Raw genomic sequence first — 13864 nt, forward strand, 5'->3', positions numbered from 1 at the left:
CGCCCTGCACATCCCGCGTGGAGGCGGCACATAAGGATGGGTTAACATCACTTATATTACCATTAAATTAGCATTATATTACTGAGAGGACATCATATACCCGCCAATGTTTACTGTATATAATATTATACTGAATAGTGAGTAGATAACTTCTGTAATAATATTGTAAATCGATTTTTAAATTTTTAAGCGAAATAGATGAGCATATTTCTAGATCGCAACATTTTACTAACCTATAGCTAATCATGATACGCTAAAAATATAAAAATCAACAAACAACCACACAAAATTACCTTCCCTTTAAGTTAGATAAAGTCAATTCGTTCTAATATTAAAGCTATTGACACTAAATTGATTTCGCTGAACAAAAATGTTGTATGTTATAAGTTTGTAAGTCGGAGACAACACATGCATTGGAGTCATTTGGACCGCACAAGATACATTTTTGTGCATTTAAAATCCATTATTTTAGTAATTTGGTGCACATATTTATAAAGTTGGTTGGCCTAAAACATAGATATAGGAATTTCCGACTTAGTGGTCTATATGTTTACTATATTTTATGAAAAGAAATGTTCTAAAATTAGATTAATTAGGTACCTACATCTAAATATTAACATATTAAATCACGGTTAAAAATAGTAAGGTTGTTGCACCTCGCACTACGAATAATGATAACGATTATTCTTTAATGTAATATCAATATTCAGCTCTATTGCAGCCAGTAAATATAAGCAATTTTTTTTTTTTTTGAAGAGCCGAGGAAGTCAAAACACTGTACAATATATTACGTATTTATTCTTTGTTAACAATCACCATTCAAACTTTCAGATAGTTATAATATATAGCAATAAAACTATGCATACTAAAAAAATTTAATGCCACCACTCAACACAATTGTATATATACGACTTTGGACAATAACAATATGATGTCAAATTGACGGTCAAGAGATGTCACAAACACCAAGACTGTTAATGATTTTTCTGAGATATAGCTAACTAGCTATAGACATTTCACCATTTCTATAGTTCGTTAAAACATGTTTTTCTTTTGAATAATAATAATAAGTGTAAAATCATAATTACTGCCTATTATTATTATTATTATTATTATTACTATTATTATTATTATTTATCTTTTAAATGTCATAAATAAATAATAGTTTACATAAAATTCTTCATAAACTATTTTACAGATTTAAAAGGTCTAGACGCATACTACTAAATATTTGTGTAAATAGAAATTTAAAAAATTACATTATAATATGACAGGTACAAAATTCAAAGACAATAAAAGCACCAAAATATATTTTAGAAATGGTTCTGCTTGTTAATAATTAATCAAATGATAGAATTTCCCCTAGATTAACCAACAAAAAAATTGAAACATCTATTATTTTTGACATTGAATTAAATATATAGGTCCGAGCACACGTGACGAGCGAATAAGTTTTCGAGCGACGCGCAACGACTTTTCGATCATTTCACTTTCACATTAAATTATTAGTCATTGACGAGAATGATTGTGCAAGCCAAATTTTATCCACCTATTTACGATAGGTTGTTTTATCATTTCCAATTACTTTGAACGCTACGAATAGATTTAAATGTTTATTATGACAATTTATATTTTATAGGTTAAAATGCAATAGTATATCTACATTCTATATAATTATTTTTATATAGTATACCCACTAAAATAATTTTAAATAATTTTACAAAAACACTACCCATACCTCTTTCTTGAGGCTAAAATTTAACCCGTTTGGGGCACCAGAAGAACCTGAATAACCAATTTAGGCAACAGGGCATAAAAATATGAAATGCCTATTCTAATGAGTTTAAAAATACAGACCACCACATTTTACTGTAATTTAAATGTATTTGTTTTTTTTTACAATGTTCGACAACACAAAGTACAATATTCTTTGTTTTTTGAAGAAATTCTTATATACACATGTCGCTTGTCAGGCCATGAACACTTATATTTTTTACAAAAGCTTAATATTAATTCCATTACGATATTCACTACACGATACAATGCAAACACTACATTTTTATAAACAGAAATAATGTTACCCTATATTATTATAACTTGATTGATGTCAGCTAAATAGACAACATTCAAAAGGGTTACATAGAAAATACCTTAATGTTCTAAACCGCATGTAGAGTATATAATTATTATACCTACAAACTTTGTTGGTTTTTGACAAACAATTGATAAATTATTTTTAACAACAAATTTAAAAAGAAGTACATTATTACATTATTTAAAAAACGTATTACTGCTGAGTTTAGAAATTAGTTTATTGTTAATTTGTTAAGTCACGATTTTTAAACAATAAGGGTAGCTATAATACACATTTGGAATAGTTGTAGGAATCTACTTATATATATTTTTTGATTTTAACTACAAAGATAATATTATCTGGTGGTGATTAAAATATGAAATCCATTATTACAGTGGGTATATTTTATTTTATTTTAAACTAAAATTGTATAAAAATAGTTGAAAACATACTCAACTTTCAGTAAATAAATTGTCCGTAAATTTTTTACGTGTTTTACTTAGATTTTCCAACTTCATTTGTCCTTTATCAATAAACTTTTTATTACTTATTTGAAACCTGAATTTTGAAAATTATCAACAAACAGCATAAAAATTATTTTATTTTATAGTAACTTGTTTTTGATTGTCTTATTTAAACAAATTTTCATTTATGTGCCCGACTTTTCCAAACAATCTAAATGGACCATGATTAATTTAATTTTGTATATAGTTATAACCTTAAAAAAATGTCAACAAAGTTATATTAATAATTATTGCCTCATTCAATGTTAGCGCCAACACGTTTTCGGAAAAATGTGAGTATTTAATAGATAATGATAAATACTATGAGAATCCACAAAAATCAAATAAAAAAAAAAATCTATTTGGAAAATTTTATTGACATAAACAAACTCAAAAGGACTTCCAGTATAATGCAATCGAGTTAGAGTAAATCTAACTGATATAAATTACTGGATAATACAATAAAGTTATAAGCTTATGAATTTGTATTATATTATTCGGCGTTGAAAACAAAACAATTGATATTACGAAAACAATTTTATTTCTATAATATATAATTGGACACTGTACACAATATGCATTATATACACATTGTATTTTGGTTCATATACATATTGTAAAAACTCAAAGTAGGTGACTATATTTTTGTGTGTAGGTATTTGATTACCCAACAACCAAACAAAAATATTATAAAATTATGCTAGGTATGTGAATACAACATATTTTATAGTATTATTTTAATGGAAAAATATTTTATACTAAGACAAATATAATTTAGCTGTCAAAAATAAGATAAGAAAAATTAATCCTACGAAAAAAAGCTTATAATATAAGTAGGTACCGAATTTAATTCAAAACATTACATCTAGGTATGCAGGCTCATAACGCTCAGCTATAAGAATAAGTGTACAACTAATTTCCTTCGTCTGTTATTCATGTTTGTGCCTAGGTATTGCAAAATAAACTTTCTGGATATAGACTACTTACAAAATGTAATTAATTCCTATGTAGATTATGTTTTTAATAGATTTTATTTCGAAACTAAACGAATTAATAAATCATTAATTTCCACATAAAAAGCCATCAAGATATATTTGACTAATTGTTATTAATGATAATGTTTGGAAAAAAAAATTAGATTAACAGTTTATTAAAAGAATAAAAAACAAAGTATGAAACTTTTGAACTCTGTATTACAGATAATACCAGCGAGCATTCGGAATCAAGGTCGGAGAGTGTTGAACCATGATTGTAATAATTCGTTAAATCATCGCCCATCGGTGTAGTCGGCGAAACAATAATAATTGCATAATTTACAAAAATGAATTCGAACTTGACGTCAGATTCTTTTAAATATATCTATTATCAATTAATCCCAGACTGTGTTAATTTTCGTAAGACTTGACATTGATTTATATAAATTTTCAAATAGGTAACCATGTAATACCTAGATAGGTGCCTGGTAGTAAAATAATAAAGATACTAAAAATTAATAAAACAAGCGGGATATTGACAAAATTTAAATCCACAACAAAAACGGTTGTTTTTATATAATATACAGATATAATATTGTCATTTATCTGATGACATTTAAAAAAAGTTTTATCTAACATTGTCATAATATATCGATTATATTATATCGAGATACTGAACATCGAACTAAGCTTGTTTGACGAATGAATAGCATCATAATACAATATCTAAAGAGAGATAAAGAAAGAGTAAGAATGAAAGAGAGAGAGGAGAGAGAGAGAGAGAGAGAGAGAGAGAAAAGTGCGTATTGAAAAAATCACACTCAGCTGTAGCCTTCAAATAAGTCAACGTGACCCCCTTTACATAAGTATTAGAAAATTAATTATTATATGCAATATATATAGATAGTCACCGAATCACCTTGAAAAAGAAATTTCAATAAAAAAAAACCATAGGTATACTTAAAACCATTTCTATAGTCATTATAATATGACGCACATTGAGTATAAAATTCGTAGGTATTTCGTAAAGATCCTTTTCTAGGTGTTTATATTATACTCTCCATCGGCGCGTTTAAAATTTGTTAAAGAGTAACAATAACGCGCGAATAATGTAACGTTCAGGAAGAGCAGTAAAGAGCAGGCAATATAATATAATATTATTTATACAGCGTTGAGTAATAATAATAAAGCACCTTGTGTCTCAAAAAATAAACATTATGCCGAAAGATGGTTGGATAATATGTAAAATATATATTACTTGAACGAAGGTTTCAGCGCATTGTATATTAAAACCAAAAAGTGTTTTAGCGTGTCTAGCGCGTAAGACTATACGGTTTTATTCGTTTATTAAAATACGTTTAACGACCATATTATTGTGTTGTTTGTGAAAAAATGCGGTCAGTGTTTCAACAAAATTTTAACTTTATAAGCTATACAAGAAATGTCTTACATCGTTTAATGTATTCGCGGTAGTATACAATCTTAAAACAAAACGGACATGACAACCACAACGAGTATAATACGAATGTACACAAATTTGTTAACTGGCAAGTGTGATAATTAGGGCTGGGATTTCGATGCACTTTGCATCATTTTTCAAAGCTTACTGTGCAATGCTCGTCTTGTCACAAATTTGTTTTATGTACATTTGAATGAGAATAAGAAAGTTTATTTTGCATTTTTTGGCATTTTTTAGTTTTTAGGTCATTTTCTTAATTTTTTAGGGCATTTTAGAGTTTTTGGAGCATTTTTTAAGTTTTTGGAAACCAAGTGTATGAATTTGAAATTTTATTTTAAGATTTTTACACCAGCATGGGTTTTAAATAAATATAACAGATTATAAGTAGGTACTCCTAATTCGTATTATATTATCGGACAAGGTTTGATTAACTTTTTATTGTAATTTATACTAAAATTATTAAAAATAAAAAAATTTGTAGATTTATTGCCCTTTTTTAGGACATTTTTCGGGGTTTTTTAAGGCATATTTTAGAGTTTTTAGGTCATAAAAGCATTTTTTTTAGGACATTTTTCGGGGATTTTGAGGGCATTAAAATCCCAGCCCTAGTGATAATATTATTAAAATTTGGAATTTGAAGGAGGACAATACTGCTGAAACGGCCGGAGAATTTGCTAACACTGCAAGACAACGAAGAAAAGATCCTAATAATCTATCGGGATGTTCTAAAACTGCACGAAACGAAATCATGAGGTTTCTCCTGATCCTGAATAGTATTTTATTTCGGGGCAATAATATACTGTGGGTTATCGTGGATATATACTATTTTATATAGTATTTATTTATTTATTTATTAAAGTACGTTGTTCGTTTGTCCTCTGACGATTTTTTATTTTTTACAGATCTATAGACAATAATAGGTGCCTACTGCCTATATTTCATAACATACATACGATTATGAATACATTATATAATTTTGATATAGGAATAGGTACCTCCTACCTACATTATATTTATGTTTGGGCCAGGTTATCTGAGTTCAAAAATTCTCGAAATGCATACACGTGCAACAGCATGCGTTCGAACTAGCCCTTCGCGCGAAAGCTCGTATTGTATAACCTACCCATTACCTACCTATTATAATAAATCACGTAGACATGGTTGACTTTGAAATTCACTATATATACTTACTATGTTTTTTTGGCATCAATTGGTTTTTATTTCTTTACAATATGTATGAACGTCTTCGTACTTCAATTTCAATATATATTTATGGCACACAGAAAACAATAATAATGTGTCGTCATAATTCGATTCCAACCTTCAAACCAGTTTCAACACACATACAACATTATTTTATATTATATACGTATATACGTACACATTTTTCCCCATCACACTCCGTATATCACATTATTGCCTTCTACGACTATATAAACAAACAAAAGATACCACTGAATTTCGTGTTAAGGACAAACGGCAGCGAGTTCGCTAAAAATTAAATACGATTTTTCAAGTCGCTAAAACTACTACATACCACTATATACAGTATACGGTACAATATGATTCGTTGCGTGGAGCAGTCGTAGGTACTGATGTCGTATTATTGGTTTAACCTAGAAAAATTATTTTATTATAAATTTATTATATCATCAACGAATTAAAGAACGTCCATGAACAATTTGTCGGAATCGCATAAGTGAGAAAAATTAATATGCCCAACATGATTTTTCAAAATATAAATATTTGCAAAACAAATAAAAACTACTCGACGATAATGAACCAGAATAAACTTTAGATTCCGAGCAGAGTGTGGAAGCAGCTACAAGTTTTTGTTTCAAAAAGCGACATGCTCAATGCATCACATATAGGTTAAAAGTTGAACAAAAAAAAAAATAATGAAGTCGTTTTTTTGATTTTTATAAAAATGTTGTAGAAAAATGTCCATAACTGCATACTTTAGATACAATGAATATAGAGCCCAAACGACTTGTATAATTATATTATTATCATATACTACTCACATTATACGTCACATATAATATATTAATGGAAATAGCAATGTATTTCAACAAGTTAATGGCAATTTAACTGAATATCAACGATAAATATTGTATTCAATAATAATTTAAATATTGTATTTTATATATTTTAGATCCTACAATTTTATAAGGTGATATTTTATTCACATTATTTCCAACGATAACGGTTAACATTTGATTATATAAATATTGGATTAAAATAATAATTATCTTCGAAAATCATGAGTTTTGCATTCACTATATTCATAATAGATTTTTATCGTAGATACGTATCTCATTTTCATTCGTGTTAATTATTTTATATACCTACACGTTATTAGTTAGGTCCAGTATGATTATTATATTTATTATAAAATTCAACTATAATCATGTTGATAATAATTTCATGAAGAAGGTACACACAAATTTGTAAGAGATAAACAAATCAAAGGCCATTAATAAGTGTTAGTTTTGATCACTGTGAATATGAGTACAGTATTTTCATATGTTTGTATAAATATTTTGTTTAAAAAATCATAAAACTATATCGGTATATAACCTATACTGTTGTTCAACTTTCACAATAATACCAATTTCAAACTATATACATAATTTATAATTAGTTGTATTAAGTAATAACAGTGATTACTATATTTTAATAATTAGTTTGAAACATATTTTTATACGAACGTTAAAATAATAAAATGTAAAATGTATTACAAGGTAAAACTGTTAGTCGAAAAAGTTCATTGAAATAATATTTTTAATTTTATAATCTTGTACAAATACATAAGTACTAATATTTTGTCTGCGGGACATTATAATAAATCATTATATTTTATATTACAATATACTGACATTCTATACAGAAATGATTTCTCTTTTTATTAGCTTAAACATTATTTTCAATACACAATTGCCAACTACTCGTCTTAGTATTTAAATTTTTTTTGTACATACAAATACACAGATAAATGGGTACATATTATATTAGTTATAAAACTACAATAGGAAAAATGCAATAGGTACTTATTAATTACAATTGATTTTTTGTATTTTAGAGGACCGTTAATAGAATAGTGCCATGAAATTTGGAATTAATTGCAAAATACTTGGCGATATGACAAACTTGACATATACATTCTATCATAAAACATTCAGGTTACTGAAATCAACGAAAATTAAAATCTCGAAGTTTTATAGCAAATTAATATCATGAATATTGTAATCATAATGAATTTATCTAAAATGATTATAAGAGTATTATATAGTTATAATATAGATAGAATAGCATATTATGTTTGTTATTAATGAAATCCGTTATTTATTTTAAATTCTTATTAGCATAAAATAAATATTTAATCAACTGAACTACAGTATAACATACCGATAATAATTTACCTACATGTTCCGATAAATTATTTATTATTATACAACGTGTTACCTAATATTAAGACAATTTCCATCTTACAGTTCTAAATCGTTAAGATAACAAGCGAAAGCATGACAAATGAAAACAATTTTTGATTTTCGATAGTATTTATTTATTACTATATATTTATAGTTAGATAAATGCATATTATGTACACAATAAGTAGTTTTTCGTAAATAATAATATTAGGTAGTCTCTGAAATACACTACAATTTTTTTTAAATAGGTACTACAATGATTAGAATACTAATAGTTATTACAATATGTGAATTGAATCCAACGTGATCGAAATCGTGCAACATGAAATGGCCCATTCACAAGGTCGACAAAGTCGTTTGCAGTTAGTGCAGAGACGTGCAGGTTGAAAATGATTATTGTTTACTGACGTAGCTATACAAAATGTTCTAGAAGTCTTTAACCAAAGTAGCGACAATGATCATCGTGTCCCATGCACACAAACTTCCGCCTTCCCAAGGACACGAATCAACAGAAAATCAAATAATTTATAATGATAAAAAAATACACGATAAATGGTAGTTTTCAAATTTACCGATTCTATCAGAAATATAGAACAGACGCCTAATGAGGCTTCAAATAGGGATTATAGACATAATGGCAAGTTGTTGATATCGTTTTGACGATTTTACTATTGCCCTGGCACAATGACTTTGAAAGTCAGAAAATGCATTCATTAAATTAGGTTATCGGTTACCTAAGAGACGGTGTATGATCCGATTGGCGATCACACGGTATATGTTTGATATATAGTATAACAACATGTACGAGAAGTAGGTGGTCGATAACATGCAATGCATTGAACACGTCGTAACAACAAATGGCAAGGTCAATCATAGGTAATTAATGACAATATATAAGTATATAAATATTTTAAAATTGAACCATTATTTTTTTTTTACCTATATTAAAGTAAAACGCACAATAATAATTTAGCTATATAATAATATGCAGAATCTGATGTGGTTATATTAAATTTATAATATCTATACATGAATCTATAACTGACAATATCGCACATAACAAACTATACTATATTATATTATGTACAATAATATACATGATATATTACACATAAGTCATCTTTTTAATCATCTTCTTATAAAGGAGGACAATTTCTTGATAATATTATGATCACTTTATACTATATAAAGGATTGAAAAACGGAAAATAAGCAAATACAAAAGCAATATTCTAAGCCTCAATGATATGAAACATTGACATTTAATTGTAATGTATTATTAAGAAATTGTATTTTTTAGGTATTATTATATTTAAGGAATTATTTTATTGAGTGAACTGCGCTCAATCTGCGGAAACGCACTACATGAGCGTACGTACGGGTCGCAGTTGAAAGCTACCGGATGGGTACCCGGGATTTTCAACAACACATCCTTGCCACACATACACTAACACGTATTACACCCCTAACAACTTAAAAACCTATATAGGTACTAATTGTACAAAAATAACCCCTACCGTACTACCCCACACCCAATGGCCTATATGTTGCGTGGGTTCCCGATAAAAAATTTTTTTATTGAAAAATTTAAATATTAATTATTGCTACCTATCAAATGTTTCTATCTATAATACCTAGTGTTTATTTAATAATTTAAAATACTAAAATTGGATCAGCGACTTTAATTATAATTAGATACCCAAAGAATTAATAGTTGAAATATTCTATTATACGTATACCTACATATAAACTATAATAACAAAATTATATAAATTCCAACACAAATCGTATAAATAAGGATAAATAATGTCTTCGTATTTTGTTTTCACGTCATTTGTAACATGAAATGATTAATCAGGCACTAATCCAAATATCCCTCGCAAATTCCTAAAAAAAGTTAGTATTATTTATTTAATACATTGTAACCAATGTTTTCTTTTATATATTCCTGAAAGCCAAGTGAAAAACATACTTTAGTTGTTTTTACGTATTATTTTACAATTTAGAGCGCTTAGTCATAAAAATAAAGACAATTTTGTGACCCCCTCTCCCGTGAAACGTTTCTGAATCTACTCCGGTGATTAGATATACATACTTGAATTTAAAATAGATGGAAAGCAATTAAAATTGCAATCATCAAATAGGCATATTATATATTGATCTAAAACTAAGTGTTATATTGTTTATATAAGCAATGCAATCTTAAATAGTGCAAAACTATTTGTAAACCTATAATGCTGTTCGACTGTTCAATAATATTTAAAAAGCATTTTTAAGTTTTATACAAAATGTATTTTAATAGGTATGCCTAGTCTAAAAAAAAAATATTTATTAAAGTGTGCTTAAAAAGAATAATATTGACGATATACGCCTAGGAATGATTGTACAAAATGCAATAATACTTATAATCTTAACTTAAAAACTTAATTTTACATCTTACTAATATTTAAATTTCTATGAATTCACCGCATGTAAAAGGTTATATATTTAAGGCACAAATAATCAAGAAATATAACTGTTGCTAGCTTCTTAAGATATTGATATAAATAGATATATTAAATAATTACCTACACAAAACAGATGCTTAGATTGTTAGAAAATTTCAGAAGAAATAAGTTCATATAAGTTATATAATGGTATATATATATAAAGTTATATGCTAATAGTGCATTACCGAACTTGATTCAAAAATGAAAATACTTTTAAACTTTAAACCGACAACAATTTGTCCAAATATTTCTCAATTTATTAAATTACATTTTGTAATTCCCAATATTGATAATATTCCTTAAATATATGAGGGTGTAAGTAAATACCAATCGGTAGTTTTGTTCATATTCAAGTATCAAGTTAAACGAATAAAACGTACAGAATGTAAAATAAATCATAGCTGTAATTTAATTGTTGAGAAATAGTACACAGTTATGCGATTCGAGTGTGATTAGTTTTCTACGTTTATTTTCCTGGATTTTTAATATACACATCAGTCAAATTCTATTACTAAAATACATCCCAATTTATGAGAGCAGATATAAATGATATAATATATTATACATGGCTACCGATCTGTTGATACGTGTTTGTTAACTATAATATATTTATATTTTTAAATAAGTTGAACGAATACGTGACATGAAATACAATAATACAATATTACAATATGATAAGGATAGTAAATTTAAATAAACTGTAAGCGAATATGCGTAATATCTTAATATAAAAATGCTGCAATATATACCACAGTTTCAAAATATACAAACTTATCTAGCGGTTAAATTACAAAATTTGATAGGGACTTGGTAGGTTATTTAAGAACAAGGTAAGACAATATAAACCTGTCTCGCTATATTATACCGATGTTTACCACTGAGCAATGTCGGTAAATTACACATTATATTGTAACAATAATATTATATTATATACAAAACAGTAAATACTAATATTATTTTGACTGAAATCTACTTAAATAAGTGGCGTGGCTATCAATAACAAGCAGTAAACTATATTTTTTCTGTTTCATGGACTTAAGCAACAGCGGTGCTAGGCTAACGAAATAATTACCTTTCTTTCCAATAGTATATCAGACGTTTTTTATTTCGACAGAAATAATTTAAAAGGGTAATATTGATAATATACTTATATTGACCTAAAACATAGGATGAAGTCACAGAATGGACTATAATATAACAATATACATTTCTCTATTATTTTTTATCGACGACAATTATCGTTGAAGTGCCAATTTTGATAACAATTTAAAATTGTAATCACCAGTATAAATATAATATATATCTTTGTAGATTAAAAATTCGAAACTCATTTAAATTTTAAAATATAGGTACTCAATAAAACGTTATCAAAGTGAATAAATATTGAAACGCGCGTAAAATATAGGTGCCCATATACAATTATTATATATTAAATTAATAAGCAAGCCTATCTTAATATGGCTCAAACATCGATTTAATACATTATTCATACGTGTTACGTTACGGAAAAATGTGTGAGCGTGCGTGGAAGTCGTTGAAGTGTATAATGAAAAGGAAAAAATAAGATTTAAAGTACATTTTCCGAAAATGACGATTAAGATAACGCCTTTGGATATTAAAACGGAAAAATAACGAGATTGGCGAGGAGCCGAGGAAGAATAAATCCAAACAGATGATGCCACGCCACGCTGCATGTAGCCGCGACGCGCGAGTTATTATAAAGACTGCTAACGAAGGTCAGGATCACCCAACTGTGGTCTGCAGTAGGCACAATAAGACACTTTCCGAGCGCGGTACACCATCGACATGGGAAAAAACGTACGCTCTTACCACGTTGCAAGCCTAGTTGTGGGAATAAATTATTTTTGTAGCAAATGTTCAACCAGATATGTATAAACAATATCGTGCTAACAAGTAATCCGCAGTGCCAAATGAAAATAAATAAAAACATATCGCCATTTAATACTACTATAAATTATAATATAGTTGGTTTATATCAAAGACTAAACCGTCAAAAATACTAACGCTCTGACAGAACAACTTAAATGAGCTGTACAGAGTGTCCCCGTGAGGATTTACCCATTGCGATATCTCCTGAAATAATGGTGATATCGAAATTCTGGTTTTGTAATAAGACTCACAGGGATAAGAACAACAATTATTTCATATTTTAATTTATTTTAATGTTTTGGTAAAAAAGTTAAAAAATATATTTTTTTATTTAATTATTTCAAAAAAAATTAAAGATAGCCATTTTGTTGAGTTTATTTTTCTGAAAATATTGACGTTTCAAACATTTATTTTCATTAATTTCCTGATTTTTAATATTTTTTTTTAGTTTCGAGAAAAATTGCGAATTATTTAACACCGTAATATTATCAAACATATTGTGACCCGTCGCGCCACGCGCATTCCCATACGGCCAGCCGAATACTTTCCGTGTACCTAATAGTTATAAATTTATAATCATATTTTATTTCTTCAAAACTAGAAAAAATATTAAAAATCAGGAAATTAATGAAAATAAAATGTTGAAACGTCAATATTTTCAGAAAAATAAACTCTACAAAATGGCTATCTTTAATTTTTTTAGAAATAATTAAATAAAAAATATATTTTTTAACTTTTTTACCCAAACATTAAAATAAATTTAAAAATTAAATAATTGTAGTTCTTATCCCTGTAAATCTTATTATAAAACCAGAATTTTGATATCTCCATTATTTTGTTAGATATCGCAATGGGTAAATCCTCGCGGGACACGCTGTATACGTTATGATTTAAGCTGGATAAGAAGCAATAAAAAATATTATCTTTTAAGGCGTACCTGTATATAGTTCTTATTAATAAAATTGGTTGATAAATGAATTTATTTAAACAATAAAGAACACGACAGACTAAAATCAAATTCTTATTCGATATTGAACAAATACGT

At 27.3% G+C, this 13864-nt stretch overlaps 1 protein-coding gene across 1 annotated transcript in view; it reads right to left on the minus strand.

The window, feature by feature from the left end:
• Positions 1-13864, minus strand: part of LOC107169921 (very long chain fatty acid elongase AAEL008004-like) — a 48334-nt gene that overhangs the window by 22847 nt on the left and 11623 nt on the right. The gene's annotated exons all lie outside the window — the stretch shown is intronic.

This window comes from Diuraphis noxia, unplaced genomic scaffold, assembly GCF_037042655.1.
Source record: "Diuraphis noxia isolate RWA-SAM2 unplaced genomic scaffold, SU_Dnox_SAM2 contig0005, whole genome shotgun sequence".
In the NCBI taxonomy this organism is placed as follows: domain Eukaryota; kingdom Metazoa; phylum Arthropoda; class Insecta; order Hemiptera; family Aphididae; genus Diuraphis; species Diuraphis noxia.